This window comes from Bombus vancouverensis, chromosome 8, assembly GCF_051014615.1.
Source record: "Bombus vancouverensis nearcticus chromosome 8, iyBomVanc1_principal, whole genome shotgun sequence".
Classification (NCBI taxonomy): Eukaryota; Metazoa; Arthropoda; class Insecta; order Hymenoptera; family Apidae; genus Bombus; species Bombus vancouverensis.
The window spans coordinates 15176454-15195116 of NC_134918.1; the positions used below are offsets into that span (position 1 = coordinate 15176454).

At 47.7% G+C, this 18663-nt stretch overlaps 1 protein-coding gene across 2 annotated transcripts in view; it reads right to left on the bottom strand.

The window, feature by feature from the left end:
* Positions 1 to 18663, bottom strand: part of LOC117153750 (uncharacterized) — a 257976-nt gene that overhangs the window by 115667 nt on the left and 123646 nt on the right. The gene's annotated exons all lie outside the window — the stretch shown is intronic.

The following is an 18663-nucleotide window of genomic DNA, read 5'->3' on the forward strand; positions in this document are numbered from 1 at the left end:
TGCACAGACTCGCGCTCAAACGGGATATAACCCGCGAGAACCGTGCCATTTGCCGGTAATTGGACGCGAGACGCGGCTCAAAGGTGCGTCAGCGGATCGCTTCCCGACTTCATCGCTCGTTGACAATTAATTATTTGCGTCGACGCGATAATGAGTGGAGCGGTTCCATCGTCCATCGTCATGGAGTATATCGAGATGTTTCTACCACAGTAAGCCAGAAGATTATCGGAGGTAAATGGTTTGTTGGTGAGAACCACTCGACGAATAGTTCGCGTATCTTAGGAAACAGCGAAGCGAAGGATTTCTCTCTACCTTCGTGAACTAAACGTGACTCCTCTACCAAAATTGTTCGGTCGAACAAAGAAAGTGAGCGTATAAAGGCTGAACACGTTTCACGCGTCTTGGGATTAATAAAATTCCCTCTATGAAGCAGCGATAATTACGACTCGACGTGACGTGACGGTGTGGATCGAAACGAAATACCTGGGAGATTCCTTGCCCTCCTGCTGTCCAGTCGCCATGTCGTTCCACCGATTTCAGCAAGGAACTTTCCTCTGGCTCGTCGATGCTCTCGCCGTGTGACACGAGTAACTTCACTGTATACTCCTTTTCACAACACTTTTTCACAGCTCATCGGTGGCGAGTACGACCAATGTTCGACGAACATCACGCTCGTACGCGGATCGATCGTAAACCATCGAACGATAACGTAACGCAATCAACGATCCCCTTTAAACGAATCATCGCTAAATTATCTATTGAGACGGAAAAAATATAACGTGGTTGGGGAAAGAACGCGAGTCGTTCGAGAGGTCGAACGGTCGCGGATCATCAGAGGTCCAGACTTCGAGGTATCAGCCTCGACAGGAACGTCAGCCGAGAGAAGCGATGTCGATGTCGCCGGAGTTCCCGGTTGATTAATCGACACGGGAAAGCATCACGGCACGAGTAACGGGCTAATAAACTGGTAATAGCGTAAAACGTCGGTAACAAACGGGGAAAACAGGAGCCGGTTTCACCGTGGAAGCGCGACACGTGCGAGGAGGCCGTATAACGTGTGCAGGCGCCGCTCCGCACGAACCGGCAATTTATCGCGATTTATTCCGCCGCGATAACCGCGAACGCACCGTCCCGCGTATTGAATACCGTTCTGCACGAAAGCCGGAACACAACTCGACCGACGCAGCCCGGCAAAAACTTCCTACGAAGCTGACGTTAGACCGCGATCGCGTTTATCCTGTCGTCCGTATTTACTTGTGCCACGGTGAAAAACACAGTTTTAGTTACGTCTTTTCCGCTTGATTTCCCATCGATTATTCGCGTTTACTTTGGTACTTGGATTCTTTCATTTATTTCTCTCTCTTTTTATCTGATAATTTTCCGATCGAACGGTAAATTGATTCAGAGGGATGATTCCCTTGGTCCGGTACTTTCTCTTTTTTTTTGTTTTGTTTCCGTGATATTATCTTCGCGTCATTATCAATAATGGAATTCGCGTTGCCTGTTCACACGTCACTGGAGAACACTATGACAATGTCTTTAGATGTCCTTTCGTTTCTGTATCCTACAACGAGTAGACGAACGATCGAACCTGGATGTTAATAAAAATAAAAAGGTTCGGTAATACGCGACGAATCGTAGACAGAACGTGCGCCAACGCGAGCTACATAGGAATGCGCGGCTTCTGAAGGAGTAACGTGCGAGTGTGACGGCGCACGCCGCGCTACTGACGACGCCTGGCGTCGCGCCACCACGCCGTAAACCAAGACTCGGTGGTGAGTGCTCGCGCACGCGCCACCTCCCGGTTTCTCTACACTTTTCCCTCGGACGATCGGAAACATTCTCTGTAAAAACGATCCTCCCTTCGAATGAACTTGTCACGATGTTTATGATAGCCTGTTCCCACTCTTTCGTTCCATTCGCGCCTTCAACGAGCTCGATACGCAGCCGATATCCTACGATAACTCTCTATCGAATCGGTCTTTTCGGGCAATACGAGGAACGTCGATTGATAAACTCGCTTTCGTCAAAGGATTCCTCTCCTCTTTCGACTGTACAATGAAACCCGCAATTCCACTAATCAACGAAAGAGTCGTAATTGAGTTAAGCGTATGAATCGAAACGAAAGGGGTACAATGTAGTTCGTCAATTTTCGCGAACGAAACGCAACCCCAGAGACGAGGTGCATCGGAGCGCGGGATGAGATCTCGACCAAATAAATTTCCCCTTAATCTCTCTTACTAATTAGCCCGCGTTTCCCGCTGTCCGGACAAGGAGCCGCGAAGCGGAAAAAAAAAAGAGGATAAATAGAGAAAGAGAGCGGTTATTTGCATTTATAACGACGCGTCCTGGACAGAAGGAGAGACAGGATCGAGAGAGGGTAAAGCGAGAGGGGAGTGAGGTCGAAAGCGGTGAGACAGCTGGTCGCGCCTCGAGCCGACGGAGTGGAGACATCCGGTTTCCGACGAGGCTGAAACTCGTCAAAATACACAAATCTCTCGCACGTCCCTCCACGATTCTCGGCTAACGTTCGTTCTCCCGTGGGACGACTCTTCGCTAACCGTGCCGGAGGGTTTGCTCTCTTTCCGTCGCTCGGGACAAATGCCCGGAATGGAAACGTTCCATTCGATCAACATCAACTTCTTCGGAAAAATAACACGGCTAATTAGAACCGTATCTTTCTCTCTTTGCCTCCGTTCAAAGGTCTTTCGTCTGGTCTCTTGATTCGAAAGTATTGTGCAACTACGAAGGGGATGAAGTTATCGGAATGGCAGGAAACTTTCCTTTGTCTCGTCCTTCGTTCTTTTACTTAGTCTAATTGTGTCGCGTGACCTTTTCTTATTACGACTCTTAATAAAAATACGTTCTTTGGTTCACTTTCGATTTATCACGCTAGGATCGTCCACAAAGTAATACACGTTTCGAAAGAACAACGATACAAATGTATCTTAAAAAGCTTTCTTTATTTCTAATTATAGTATGTATATTAAGTTGTTTCACGATACAACTACCAGCTCTGTTTGAACAATTATCGTAACGTTATACGAGTTTTTCTATATCTTCGTCATACGCTTCCGCCGCCAGTTCACATAACCATTGTCTTACGCAATCCTATAAATCATCGTTTCTCGCGAAGCATTGTCGACCAAACAACGCTTTAAGGTTTGCAAAAAAGCTACAATGAATATCATTTGCAATGAAATCGCAGACACGTTCTTCGGCTCCTCTGTAATGAGAGACGGGCGGCCTGAATGCTTACGACCACGTACAGTTCTTCTGCCCCCATTGAATTGCCGTACCGATGGTCTTGCCAATAATTCATCCATAAGTCTATTACCGTTAACTGCTATAATTCGGTGGTGAATTCCTCTTGGAAGAATTTCTTTAGCTTTTTAAATGCGTGGAAGCTTTATCGACGAGATTTTCAATTCGCGTCGTCATTTTAAACGCTTTAGGATGCAACGACCATATTAAACATTTAAACATAAAACTTTGCACGGCTTAGGTGAATACCGGAACAAAGCTAGGTAACCTTCTACAAGTACATTCCATCGTTTTATATAGCTTTTATACGTAAACGGGTAGTACTTTCCGGGCGACCCTCGTATCCTTTCAGAAGAAATTTTTTAAGTTCGTGAAAGATGACAAAGTACCAATTTTATTCTTATATTCTTCATTTTCTTTTCTTTTCCCTTCTTTTTGAGATTTAAGTCTTTTTGTGTGTTTCAAACAGGAACGTCATTGACATAAAAACGAAGACTCGAGCGAGATTAATCACGCGAAGCAAACGCAAAAAATGCATAATACTGCGCATAGTATGATCTTTATTTGCATCTATCTATCTCGTATCGATAGAGTCTGGTTAGAAAAAGACTCCAAGTCGATAGTTTCAAAGGCGATATCCAAGTTCCTGTTTGCGAGAGCAACAGAACGTCGATTACTCAGCATTGGCGTTGTCATTACCGGGAGAAAGCCTATCACTGTTCGGGGAGGCAAGTGCTCTTTAGCTGGCACGTAACTTATCCGAGCTTTTCTTCTCGCGTTAATGACCTCTGGATATCCCGTCGTGACGATAAAGCAGCGGGCGAGATCGCGCGGAATCGATCTGGCAGCCGTGTCATTCGGCTTTGACCCATTTCCGGCCCACGCCGTTGGCCGTGAACCGCGTACACGAAAACGTAAGTTAGCTGTGCGAGTAACGTGGCGCGATTTTATCGTCGAATTTCATCCACGCGATCGTAAGAGAGCGCGTATTAACCTCGCGTAAAATTGCAGAAATCTTTCAATTTTATACCATTAATGTTGAGGTTATTCGATGTGTAAACAGAGAAAACTCGTGGATAAATTGTAAGGCAGAAAATATATTTAAATAGAAGTGTAATTATAAGTAAGAATACAATTTGAGCTGGTCCAGATCCACACGCTAGCTGTGTTACCCAGTAACTGAAAACCCGAGAAGCCAACGTCGCCTGTCTACCGTTTATGGTCTGCCTTCGTCGCAGTCTTTTGTCTACACGCTGTCGATGGCTTCGGTGCTTGAGAAAACTAAAAAGACCAGATGTAGAGTTTTCTTAAAAGTGGTGACCACTTCGACGATTAATTTCACATCAAATTCGATATTCGCGCTTATCAAATTATAGCCTCGCATTTCTGCTTAGTAGCAAATTTTCTACGTTCGATGCACGACGTTCGGCAACTTGAATTCATCGATGGCGGTTCTGGCAGGGCTGACAAAGAACCATAAAGCGGAATAGAGCGGTCGTTTATTCCGAGGCATACGGGAAACGAGTCAAAAAACGCACGGCCCGTCGTTTGAATAAAGAAAAACGTGCTAGCGAAAAGGTGGATGGTAAACGGCCATGGCTCGGTCTATCTCAGGGGATGTCGATTAAAATCGGCTGGAATACGGCTGCCCAGGTAATATATCCGCCAGCAGCGTTCAGCCTCCGCTTGCACGAAGACACGCTGGCATATATGACACGCGGGAATTGCGCTAGATACAAATTCACGACGGTAGGGCCCGGTGCGATGCAAGCGGAGCGCGTATGGAAATTAGACCTTTCATCGTGCATTGAGCGCGGACGGCATCGATCGACGTACGTCCCGACAGGCTCGCATATCCCGCTGAGAATGCGGAGAAGCCACGCGGAAGCACCAACTCCCGGGGAATATACGTGTACGATGCAATATCGATGCAGACGGAACGCGTCCGGGACGCCACGGTACACACTGCCCCACTTTGTACGGGCGCCGTGGAAAAGTTAACTATTCATCGGCGTTGCGGCGAAAGCGCATACAATGACCGAGTCCAGGAGATATCGAAGAGTTGGCGTGGGCGAGCGTGCGGCCCGATCGAGGGCCAACTCGATGTCGAATTGCTTTCTTCCGCGGGATTGCGTTGCGGCATCGAGGAGCCACGCAACGGGACGAAGAGCGGCAGGGAAACGACGCGATAGGACCAGAGGGCAAGCGGACAACTACGATATATCGGAAGAGTTATCGCCGGTGATTAAAATGTGGCGGACCGAAATTGAAAGCGAGATCTTCGTGTATGTCGGTAGTATGGCCGGGGCTGTTAATCGACTGCGGTGTTATCCCCGGAATCGTCTGCCGCGGATACCAGGCGTGTTTTTTCGTCCGCGTTCCCTGCGCGCCGCGACAAGCGTACGACGTTCTCTCGATGAACGTTCCGGGTTTTTTATCTTTCTCTATGCGCGAGTATTGGGTGTAGTTTTTAGTCGTGGAAGAATCGTTCGATCTTTTCTACGAAACGATTTGATAGGAACTTGCGGTCGGCGGGTCGTCTTCGTTTAAGCTGCCGCGGCGTTTGTTTTCGGACGAATTATAGCGAAAGATTTGCAAACGATATTAGATAAAATATTCCGTAGATAGAATTGCCGGGAAAGAGCAATCAGATTTAACGCGGAGGAAAATATATGGAAAGTAGGGCAAATATTCGACGAAGCTGACCGAATCTGACCTCTTCCGGTCGATTAAGCGCCATTGTGTTCAAAGGCCGGAAGTGACATCAGCTCTAAGCTTCGACTTACGATTCTTCGAGCTTGCAAAACGATCTAGGCGTCTCGTGCATGAATCTAACACCTCAAAACGTTCGTCCCATCCTGTGCGCTCTCTCAGGCCGACCTTTTATTAATTACATTTTCCTCCGTCATTAATTGCCCGCGCCGCCGCGTCCAGGAATCAAAGGGCGAATTTGCCACCGATTAACTTGAAAAAACGGAGACAATCGTGTCGCCGAACGATCCCCTCGACGCCAGCGTGATTTTAATACCCCTTCGACCAGACCCACCATCCCAGCGCTCATTAACGATCAATTTTTTTCACGCCGTTGACAGACGACCCGGTCGCCCGAATCGCCAATTCCTACGGGGGAAACTCGTGACATCGATCTCGATCGAGAACGAAGGTTCGTTGCGCATAATCGGCCATCGAGGGAGAGTTTAACGCGATCCGACAATCCCCGTAAAAACGGATACAGTGTCGTATATTAGCGAACGGGTACGTGACTCTCCAAGGTTATTTGCAGGGTGCATAATTCAACCGCCACCCTCTTTCGTTGGTAATCTTTTCGGGGTACGCGTGCGACCGATTGACTTTTGCAATGTTGCTTCGACACGCTCGATCGAGCTTCGAGTAAATCGAAGCTTAAAGTAGACCGTAGTCTGTTCCATAAAAGAGAAAAGGAAAGAAAGGAATGAAACGTTTGAAGATTCACCGTGCTGCTGCACCGCCCCGTTACCACAGGACACAATGTCGCGTTTCTTTTCGGGACGAACAAACAAAAAGTATCTGAACGTCGTCTGGCGCCATTAACTCCTGGCTAAGCAGAGACTGGCCCCGAAAACACTTGGCGGTCATAAAAATCTTCGTGTAAGGGCCACCAGGCCGGTGGTTGCCACCGTTATTTTAAACCGCCCTCCACTTGTTCCGACCGCTTCATAGGGAACCTACCGTGCCATTTTCGAACCCTATCCGTCTACTCTAAATATACCCCTCGCCCTAATCTTATTACGTCCTAAACCTAACCTTTCGTTACGATTACAACGCAAACATATCCTATTCGTGTGTACGTCGTCGTTTCGAACGCGTCGAAACGAAACGAAAGAATTATCGGGGCAGAATCGACTGTTACAAGGACGACGAATTTCGTCGCGATGAAAGCGACCCGTCGCAGAGCGGAAGCTGCAATAAAGCATCCCCTTCGCAGGTTTCCATCGATTAGGATCTGGTGGGCGGTTGATAGTGTGACCTCAGGAGCCAACGGGTTTGCATCGGGAGCGCCCGATGCACTTTAGCCTGATCGCGTTATCTTCGGTTGGCTACAACCTGGCCAGAACGAACCAGATAAGGAGCGTACCAGTGTAACTTTGTTTTTACGAGCAAAACTTTGCCTCTGCCGACTAGCAGAGAGACGCGGAGATTATTTTTGGCGCGAACCGTGCGTGTTGCTTTGCGAAAACATCCTGAGTTCGCGGAAACGTGCTTTTTAGCAGCCACTTTAAACATTCACGGGCCGAGCACCGAGAGAGATCTCTGCCTTTCTGATGAGTTCGACGTTGCTCTTTTTTTTTTCTTTCATCGACGGTTTACAGACGAAGATGATAAGTCGGCGAGTAGGTAACGTCTGGCGAATTAACGCGTTTGTCAGGAGTATTCCGTACGTCTTTGCGGTTCCGGTGGACGGTTAGAAAATAAGTAGAAGCAACGTGGAGAGTCGGTCGATCGATCCGGAGGAAAAAGCGGAGAAACAAAAAGGAGAAGAACGAGCCGCGAACCCGGCTAATCCCGCGGGATAAGGCTCTCCCCATTGCATTAACATAGTCCCCGGGATGATCCCGCCTCGTTTGCAGGATACTCTGAAGAACGAGCTGATAAGGACCGACCGATCTCCGTGCCAAGGGCTGCGAACCGAAGCTCGATGCTAAAGAGCAGGGTAATTGTATTTGCATAGATTCCAGATCGGCTTTGCTTCGCGAGATTAACGCGTCGCTTTACTGCAGTTAGTGATTAACAATAGGTGAGTTACGATCGGCAGATTTACGCGATTGGTAAGACTATCCGGTTCGAGATGGAAGAAGAAAAGCAGCGAAGGAGGGGCGATATCGAAAAATCATCTCGAGCGATCCGATTGTTTCTCGTGGCACGTTACGAAGAACACGAGGGGACATCGTGCGTAATTTAGCAACGATTCAGCGTTTCTGCGGCATAAGTAGAAATAGCAGCACGTAGAAGTGGACCTTTTTCTCCGAATCAGCATCGTGCCTCCGTCAACTTCCGACGGATTTACCGTGTCACGAAGAGGGGAGGAAATCCCTTCTCCCAACCATTTTTCCATCTCGATCCGTATCCTCGGCGAGTGTGTCGAGAACTCAAGGAGGCACTTTCGCGAGCCGGGGATTCGGCAAGTTTATAAAATACCGAGAGGGGAGCGCACAGGTTGCGAGCCAGGGAAAGATTTCACGACCCTTAGTCTGTCCTGAATCTCCAAGTTCCGTGCGCTGTCATTTCCTACTGCCACCCTATTGTCTTTAGGCTTATCTCCTTCGAAGATCGTCGACGACAAAGACTGCAGCAGCCCCTGTACGCACGGCGGACCTCTATAAAAATTCCTCGACTCGATTTTGCCTATCGAAAAGAAGGAGCGCCCTTAATGAAAGTGCTATCGAGCGTGTTTCGCGATTTGTTGCTCGCAACGAAGCGAGTGGCTCGTTGCGGTCGGAAGTTTTAAACGAGCGATAGACCGATATCGCCGAGAGTCGTTGCTTCGAAACTGTTCGAACGAGAATCGATATTACGAGGAAACTTGGACGATCTCCGAGTCTCTTATTCCACTCGATCCCCGGCTTCGAGGAAAAAATGGACAGTCATGAGAATCACGCGCGGAAGTAATTTCCATGAGGAAGAGCAGTCTCCAGCGTAAAGTGGAGTGAAACAAGGGTCACTGAAGAGACGAGGGAGTGGCTTCGTTAGCACAGTCACCCCTCCCTCTGTCCGTCTCTCGAAGAGTCCTCGAGAAAAGCCTTTCTCGATGACGATCGAATTTCGCTGCGCGAAAGTCCGGCAAGAAGTCGAGAAATCGATTCTCAGCCGATATCGAATCTTTCTTCCTCGTATCTCGCTGCTCTCTCCACGGAATCTCGAGGAGGCGCGTCTATCCTCCCCTGTGACCTTCGTTACAGAGTCGGTTGGCAGCTAGGTGTTCCGAAGATCCCTCGTTTTCGGCGAGGTTGGCTCAAGGAAAGCGCTCCCTTGGCGAGACTCTCGCAATCCTGGCCGTTCGATAGTCCCTGGTTGATGAAGAGCCCTTTGGCTGGCCGTGCGAGAAACGAGCTTTTTCAATGAACGATCGTGGCAAGAGAGAGCAACGTTCGGGACTAACTGTTCCTCCTTTAAGCACATCGACATGGAAAATGCAAAAGAACGATTCGTCGAGATGAAGTGGCGATGATCGCGAGGAAAATATCGCCAGTGGTACTTTTACAGCGCATATTTAAATATCGTCCCTAATTTCCGGCGTGGATTTAACGATCCCGCAGACTACTTATGCAAATATTACCATCCGACGAGTTGAAGAACTTCTCGACGTGCCGCCACGGCGTGGAATTTTTCGCGAAACTTTCCAACCCCCGGTGTCTCTGGATTCGACGGGCGTTGATTCGATCGAGCCGCGGGATTAGCAAAAATTAATTAAGAAGAGAGCGATACGAGTCAATCCTCGGGCAGGTTTCGTGCCGTTCCACAGCCACTCTCGGTTATTTCGGTGCAAAGTAGTCGCGGAGATTTATCGACGAACCTCTCCCCTTTTCACCCTTCGTCCCCTTCGGACGGCCTTGATTTACAACCGATAATTAAACCAGCGTAAACTGGGGCGTAGGAGGTATAAACGGCCTAACACAGCGGCGTTCCCGTGAGTCTCCAAAAACTTTGTTTTCAGGCTGCGCCGCCTCGAATTGCCTCGCAGCCGAAAACTTGCGCAATAAGTCAACAACGCGGGCCTAACGTTCATCGCGCGGCAACTTATTCAACCGAGAGAACGCAGGTATTGTGCGCGCCGATCGATCGGTGTACGCGTGAAATACGCGACTTTCAGAGCGATACAGACCTATACAGGCGTTACGAGTCATAAAATCGAAAAAAAAAAAGGAATAATTTATCGGGCAAACGTCCATAGCGAACGAGATACGGGGAGAACCTTTACAACCTTCGCGAAGATCGTGCGAGCATCGAGCGCGAAACGTCGCGCCATCGCCGCGTCGTTGCTTTTGAGAGGGCAAAATAAAACGAACCTTACCGTGAAATACACGAATATATCGCACGAATAGTATCGTATCGACCAATACGCCAAACGTATCTTCAATTTTTTAGTGGAATCCCTGCGAGCGAGTCCAATCGTATTTATGCAACTCTTTTGTACAATAGCAAGAAGGTCCTCCTGTCTGTCGGGTCGAAATATATTGTAAATAAGATTGCTGGAAATCGCTATGTACTCGTAGCCTACCCTTCCCTCGACGACCGACTCGCCCTTCGAAAAATACGTCCCTGAGACAATCCGTAGGAAATAGCTAAAATTCCGTCGTCGCCACCCTCCAACAGTTTCGGACGCTTTTGGCGTTAACCGAGACCCATTACATTACCCACTTAGCCCCTTGCTGTTACCGATTCCTCTTTCTTTTTTATTTCTTTTTCTTCTTCTTCGAGAGGGCTGATCGTACCAGTTACCGAAACGTTGTCCTCGAGCGCGTCGTACGAAATGCGCCGTGGTAACGCGAAGCGAATGGAATTCTAAGGATTCCGAGGAGTATCCCAAAATCAATTAAGACTGTTTGCCAATTGATTTCGAACGAAGTACTGCCTCGAAAACGTATTTATCGGGAGGTTCTGGCACGACGGATATCCTTCGATAGCGGCAAGTAGCGTCGTTGTTCCACTTACCTGAAACAGAGAAACATAGGAACAGTTAGAGAAATAATATCGCGGTTACGATCGTGACGAAGAGCCGGCGATAAATTATATCGGCGAGAGGGGGGTTTACGCGCAGCACGAACTTCCGTCGTTGATTCCCGCGGCGTAATTTATTCCACGCGATTTCGCTCTAATCGCGGCTAATTGTTGCACACGCGTTAATTACGGTGTAAAGTGTAAATGATAAAACCTGGCCTTCTCGTTCGATCGGCTGAATTCGTGCGGTCGCGATAATTACGGGCATCCTCGCGGCTACGATCACGAATCGCGTAAATAATAAGTGAAAAGCGGCCGTGACGATTAATAATCGTATCTGCGATTATTACATCCGAACTCTACTATCGCTTTCGTTCGACTGTAGTCTTGGCAACGAGCCAACACGCTGTCAGACTCGATTTTTAGGTCAAATTCAAATTTCGCGCGGCTGACGTGTTAATTGAGTTTTAATTGGTCCGATCTTGGGATTCCTTGCTTCTCCAAGGTCGTACGAAGGAATCTAATCCCCAGGACCATCGAGAGGGTTAAAAGAGGCAAAAACGCGGAGCCGCCTATCCGTCGAGTCGGTAATTAGCTAATGGAAATTCCTGATGGCCAGGAAGGGATGTAGATAGTGGATGGGGACTAGGAAAAATAAGAGGAGACGGTAGATACTTAGTGGGATGAGGTAATGGCGGGAAATTCAAATGTATCGCTCGAATTATCCACTCGGCGAGGGCACGGAGGTTGAGGAACGAGCGAGAGGACCAACCGACGCACCCTTTGCTCGTAACTCACCCTTGTTTTTGCCCGATACAGCTAGACTTTTACCGCGAATTTCGTCCCACGAAGCCTACCGTTCCGACCACTTTTCCTCTTCTCCTTACTTTTCCCGTTAAAACCGTTTCATCCCTTAAGTGGTGTCGCTTTTTCCATTCGAAACGGAAATAAAAAAGAACAGTAGGTTCGAACGAATAAAATGGCGACCGAGCAGGGGGATGGGGAGAAGTCGAACACACGGGGATCGGGAAACATCCCAACGAGCAGGCAATCGCGTTTCTAATCGTCGATAAGCGAACCAACCCCTCAGCACGTAATATCTCACGCGACCTGCTCACCCCGACGCTCTATCGCATATCTATGAGTTTGTTTATTAATTATCATGCTCGAGGCTAGGCTTACTTCGAGAAAGGACGAGTGAAATTCGATCGTAATCGCGGAATCGAAATCGCGACCGACGCACGAACGTACAATACGCGTGACAGTGTCGTTTGTAAAACTCCTAGCTGCCTAACTACTTTCTTTATCGCAACAACCAGCTTGAGAGCGAAGAAAAATCGACGATCTTGTATCACGATCCGGTTTTAAGCTACGAAATCGCAGCGGTTAACGCTAACCGATGAATCTGACTGATAATTCTTCGACGCTTAACTTGCAAATTGAACAACAAGAGTGGAAGAACCTACTAATCAAAGATAACGAAGACCGAAATCCTGGAAGAACAACTTGTTGACAAGAGACGAACGATTTCAATCGTTCGGCCGCTCCTTCCATTAATCTTCGACGCCCCTGCCAAATCACCGGCTCGCTAATTCCCATAATTCAGTTAGACGCGTCCCCATCCCCGCGGCCGACCTGGCGATCCACTTCTACGCAAACTTATTTACGAACTACGTTCGAAAATTAAGACGGATACTGGCTATCCCCACGTTCGTCCGCAGCTCGATACGAGCTACCGGGACGTTTGCCCTAAAGTGGTGTCATGGACCACCCTAAAAACGACTCTCTGTCCCTTCCATTGCCTTTTCCCACTCGCAACGCAGAGGACGCGGAAGCGTTCTATAATTCCCTTACGATTCTCTCTGGCTGTGACCGTGGCGTATATAACGCACCGCGGAATTACGATGGCTCGTAAAATCTCGCAAAGTCGTAACGTTTCTCGTTCATATTTCAAGGGAGGCGAGCGCGCACGACAACCAGGGGTGCGTCACGAACGAAGCTACGATAAATGCGCGCCCCGGTCGAGCGCCATCGGCCCGCCAGTCAGTGATAAATATTAGTTTAGGAATAATTGAACGATATGTTTCAACGGTGGATCGCATTGTGACAGTGACACGGACCGCCAACCGAATTGTCGGCCGAACGAAGCACGCCGACGCCATGAAAACGTGCCGTAAATGACACTCGCGTCGATCCTGCGAATATACCAGGTGGATCAGAGATGCATTGCCACCTTGCGTAATCTAGTTTCGATTTGACATTATTTATAACCTTTGTCTTTATCGGAGAAAATAAATTCATTTATCGGGATTTATCGGCAGAGGTAGAAAAATGTCGAGTTTCGAGTTTAGAATTAAAAATCTGAAACGCCTAAGTTTTAAATTGATAGTACGCGCAGTCTCAAGATGCAAGACTGATTAAACCCACCCAGTATACCGGAGCACGACGAATGGCAACATGCACAACCATCGGTAATGCGAACGCAATCAGCAAAAGCGCACATCCATTCGCTTAATTAAACGCTTATTATTAATTAACCGTGACGAGGACGGTCCGGAAACGGATAAAACGTCAAGGTGTCGCATGCGTTAATTATATTCGAATATTTTGCCTGGATATGGCGCGGCCGGCACGTATTGCGACCCGTACAATGCGTCTGCCGCCTCTTCGGCTTTATTAAATAATTACCAATTATTACATAGAGACCAACGTGTCGATCGTTCGAATTTCCAGACATTGTCATCGCCGCAAAAGCGACGTATTTTCGGTTGTTCGCGTCCTCTCATTAACTATACGACCGGGTAGCGATGATATTTAACGCTTCCCAAATAATTTCCACGCGACGGCACTTAATCCGATCGGTCGACAGCAACGGGCAACGCGTGTCGCGATAAAACGTCAAGAAGCATCCTACCGCCCGACGCTGTCCGTTTAGTTAAGTCCTCGTAATCCTCCTCGCTCTTCCTCTACTTTCCTCTGTCTTGCTTATCTCCCGCTTCTCCTGCCGCCACTGCTTCTCGTCGAATAAATCGTCGCGGTCAGACACTCGAAGGGAATTAATCCGTGGCCCAATTAAGAACGAAAGAACGCTAGTTGACTTATAGATCAAAACGTCCGTCGAGGGTCGGAAGAAAAAATGACGACGATCATCTCCTCGATCTGAGGGTGAAACTAACTTCGTAAGATGTTCGTTCGGCTCGATTCATTCGCTCGATCGAACGATATTTATCGGATACTTCGTAATTAGACGCCCGAATCGTAGACCAAGAGTTTATGACGCTTGTTTATCCTGCCAAGGCTAGAATCGCTCCTCAGACACGTCCTCGGAGGCTCATACACGACTTCGCGGAAATCTCGCGGAGAATTTTCACGACTCGATGCCGAGAAAAGCCCGGAAGCTATGCGATCGCGGATATATCACTGCGGCTCGGCTTAAGGCCGACGTTCACCCTCGCCTAACTCACGATTCGTCGGCATAATAGCAGTCTAAAGCGGAAATCCAGACCGGTGCATCGTCTTGAGATTCTCGGAGTGGAGTATCGTGTTCGGGGTGTCTTGTACGCGCCGTTCCATGCGCCATAGTGGCACCCAACTTTCGAAGAAACCGCGAGAATCTGGCGTGTGTACGCTTAGACTCGCGGAACCCCTATCCACGTGCTCGATCACCCTTCTCCTTTATTTCTTTTCAGTTTCGCACTTTGCTCGCGGTCTTCCAAGCTTACCGCGAGACCGAGAAAAGTCGCGCTCGTTTCGCCCGATTCCGAGAAACTTGCGAGTTCTGCGGCTTTTCCTGGTTGCACGTATGTACTGTTAGGAGTAAAAGAGAAAATGCGAGTAACAGCGGCCATTAGTATCATCCTATTAAAAGCATTTCAAAGTTGGAATTTTAATCTCAATGGCAAACAAAAATGGCCAATCGATCACTGAATTCTGACCATTCTCGCGATTACCTCGTTGGTTATTGCTTATTTATTTCGAATGGACGGTTCGAAACGCCGGTCGGATGTGACCGGCGTGGCGGTTCGCGAAAAATCAACGGATAAAATGGAAACGCGCGCGCAATTACGCAAATGCGCGGCGGGTATCGGTGCATCGCGGATATTAAACGACGGCGCGTCGATCCACGGTATCGAAAGAGCACAAGGGAAAGGGCCGAGGGAGTAAAGATCTAAAAGCACGAAACCCGAATCGGCTCATAAATCTACGAGCAGTGTAACGCGGCCGTAAATAGCCTAGATACCCTTGCAGATTAAGTCACGAACTCTGTAGCGCACAGTTATGGTATATGTGTATATTTACGATGCCTTCGAGTCTTTCACAATGCCTCGTACACGCGTGATCTATGACAAGCTACGATGATGGGCTAGTTTCGAGTCTACCGTATCTTTTGGCGATCGTAGAACAGCTTTGAAATCGTCGATGTTTATCTCTTGCTTCTCGATTTCATTTACGGGTACTTAAGCGTGACGTTAATTAACGTGGGAGAGAAATTACGCGACGTATGGAGAAATTAGAACTTTCGCCAGCCGTCTCTGCGGGCTCGAATCGAATAAATGGATAGAATTCAATGGCTACACACCGGCAAATGGCTCTGTTCGAGCCCCATCATTGCTCCCTTGAGACGTCACGAGGAACGCTCGTAGAAATTAGTCTATGTGTGAGACACGAGGCTGGCGACTGCATTCTCAAACGGAGCTAGTTTGTTTTCCAGAAGCGACGTCTCGTGGATGGACGAAGACGTATGCCCTTCGATCGGTATCGTTCGAGAGGAAACGTCCCGCCGTCGATTTCGATAGGAAACAGAGTCGTTCCTTTGCCTCGTTTTCTCTCGTTGCGAAACAGGTCTCACCACTTGAAAACTGTATATACGAAAAGAGATACTTAACGATGCTTCGTTACCAAAAAACGAACCACTTGACCACCGCGATAATCGCTTATCGTTTATGGTTTCGAGACTAGGAACGAGAAAAAGGAAACTTAATGTTCTCGATTATTCGACTGATCGCGTGGACGCGAGTAACCGACAGATCGTGACTTCGATCGATTTAATAACGTAATACGGATTAAACGCAATTACGACAATTTTTCGATACAGCCTATCGATGAACCGTAAGACAAGGCGGCCCCGCTATTAGAACTACGAGATATCGCACGTAAATGGGAAGGAGCGTGGAGGACCCGGTTTCGCTCCGTGATGAGGGAATTCTCTCTATCGACCACGCCAGCCAATCTCAGTCCCGCATTAGTTTCATCGTTAACGATGTACCTTGAACGTATCCTCGTGGCCTATACACGCGGTTTAATCGTTACGTAAGTGCATCATGAAATGCTGGTCGCTATCTCTTTGACTGGGTAGATAATCGTTCCAATTAAGCTGCTTTCCCACGATTCGAATCGTGCCGACTTGTACGCTAGTGTACACGCTTTCAACGAAATCAATATCAAATAATAGATGCCCCCACCCCGCTCGCGCGTCCACCAAACCAGCGTATCGATATTAAATAATTTGATGCCTCCGTCGCTGATAATCAGTCTGTAAAATTTTAACTTGTAATTCTCCATTCGAACCGTATTACGCCAACGACCGAAATTGTAACCAGTTATTCGACTCGACCAGAACCGAATAAAGTTCGCCGTCCATCCGATGAAACGTTAATCCCGACGCGATCGACCGCGTCCAATTTTATTTTCCACGGATTAAGGGACTTTTGTCGATGAACGGAAGACGTATAACGAACACGCGAAAATCACGATGATACGAGACAGGGAAGGGAGGATAGAACGCGTCGCGACACACAGAGGAGTCACGGTCTAAATATACGAGACTGACGAACGATCTCGCTGAATTCGACGCCTTTTCCTTCCATTTATTTTCGCGCGTGTCCGACGCCGAGTCGACCGTTTAACGCTACTACCAGTTGTATCGCTAAGCGTCGTTTGACCCGTTCCTCGCACCGTTTCCACGCGATATTCTTTTTTTTTTCTCCACTCTCTTTCTCTTTTTCTACGCGAGATTACGAAGCGTCGCAGCCTCTCGAGCGCGTTCCGCCAACTCTTTCGTCGACCTTACGACGCTTTTAGGTTCTCGGCGTGTCACCGCTGGAATCGCATCTAATCGCGTTCCTCCTCTTTACTCTACTTGTTTGCGAATTCCCCTTTTCAAGAATAGCGTTTTTCACGTTTGATCGATTATACCGCTGTATAATCCTCCGTTGAATCGTTCTAAGGATAACCAACTTGACGCAAATAAAATAAATAACTATGTGCATGGTCGCATTCGAAAAGTTCGTTACCGGCGAGGAGTTAAATAAAACGGAATAGCATTAGGAAACGCGCGGTCAAATTAATTCACAGGCCAATTATTCGCAAGCGAACACCTTGCCATCTCCGACTCGCGGGTTTGCGGGCACGGACTTCTCTATTTGCCAAGCTAATGACTAGTTTCAAGGGTGTTCGGTAATCAAGCGAACAAAGGACCGCCGGTCACGTCGAGTGTCCGCCGGGGGACCGCTGGTTTCGACTCGGCCGCAACTTCGACATCTCTGTCGTGACTATGCAAACGCGACCGCCTTTCACCCTCGCTGTGACGTTACTGTCGGATAGGTACGGAATAGACTTATCGCCTTATGGAACTTCGCGTTCCACGAATTGAAATATCGAACTTCGGAGGAATCAGAGATTTTGTCCTACCCTTCGCAACGTAAATTTACGAATTACGCTAAACTTGAATTACTATTATTATTATTATTTTATAGTCCAGAGCAATCGTACATTAAAATGTAAAAGTAACCGAATTACTGAAAAACATTGCATGGCAGGTGTAATAAAATTTCCCGATCTATAAATCCTGCATCTCGATGCTATTAATTTCGCATGAAACAGAATTTTCTGTACTTTCACTCGATAACCATTAATTAGCGCGATTAGTTTTCAACGCGAGTCATCTTATCTGTCGATCGACGAGCTGTCATTTTCTAGGAAATCGACACAAAAGTAGAACCGAGTCGCGGAACGATACGACAGAAATTTACGTCGAGTGATAAATCTATCCGAGACTTTTATGATACTTGTCCTGAATCGACTCAACGTATCCACGTCTTCGAACAGCGCAACCATTACACAGGCTAGAACATTCTCGTCGAACGACCGTAGCTACATCAGGCATGCATAATTAATCTCTTAGGACGTAAAAAGTCGCGTAAAACGGATGCTTCTGACGGGGTCGGCAAATTTTTATATCCCTCCGTCACTGAGTGATATAAAAATGGTTGGGAAAAGCCTTTGATGTTCTTCTAAATTCCTAAACATCCAATTTTTTGCGAAGAAGATATTTCATTACTCGCGTTTTATAAAACTTACTGCTGCAACGTTAAAAACGATTGAACGATTTCAACGTGACGATGAATTTTTAAAGTTATATTTGAGGATGCTTTTGATCAACTACGGTATATTATTAGCCGTACGTAATCATCGTATTATTAATGGGCCTGGTAATTAAAGCGTCGAAACGAGAGCGATAACAGGAAGAACGTGGACTTCCGAGGGCGGAACAAGCCTCTCCCTTCCTCGTTCGATGTTCGTTTTTCACCGGACATATGAGTTTTACGGAATTCATTCACCCGTAGCGGGCTTAATGAAACGACCGAATCGCGATGATATCGCGAACGATCGACGCGAATCAGTCGCCTCGTTTCATGCCGTACA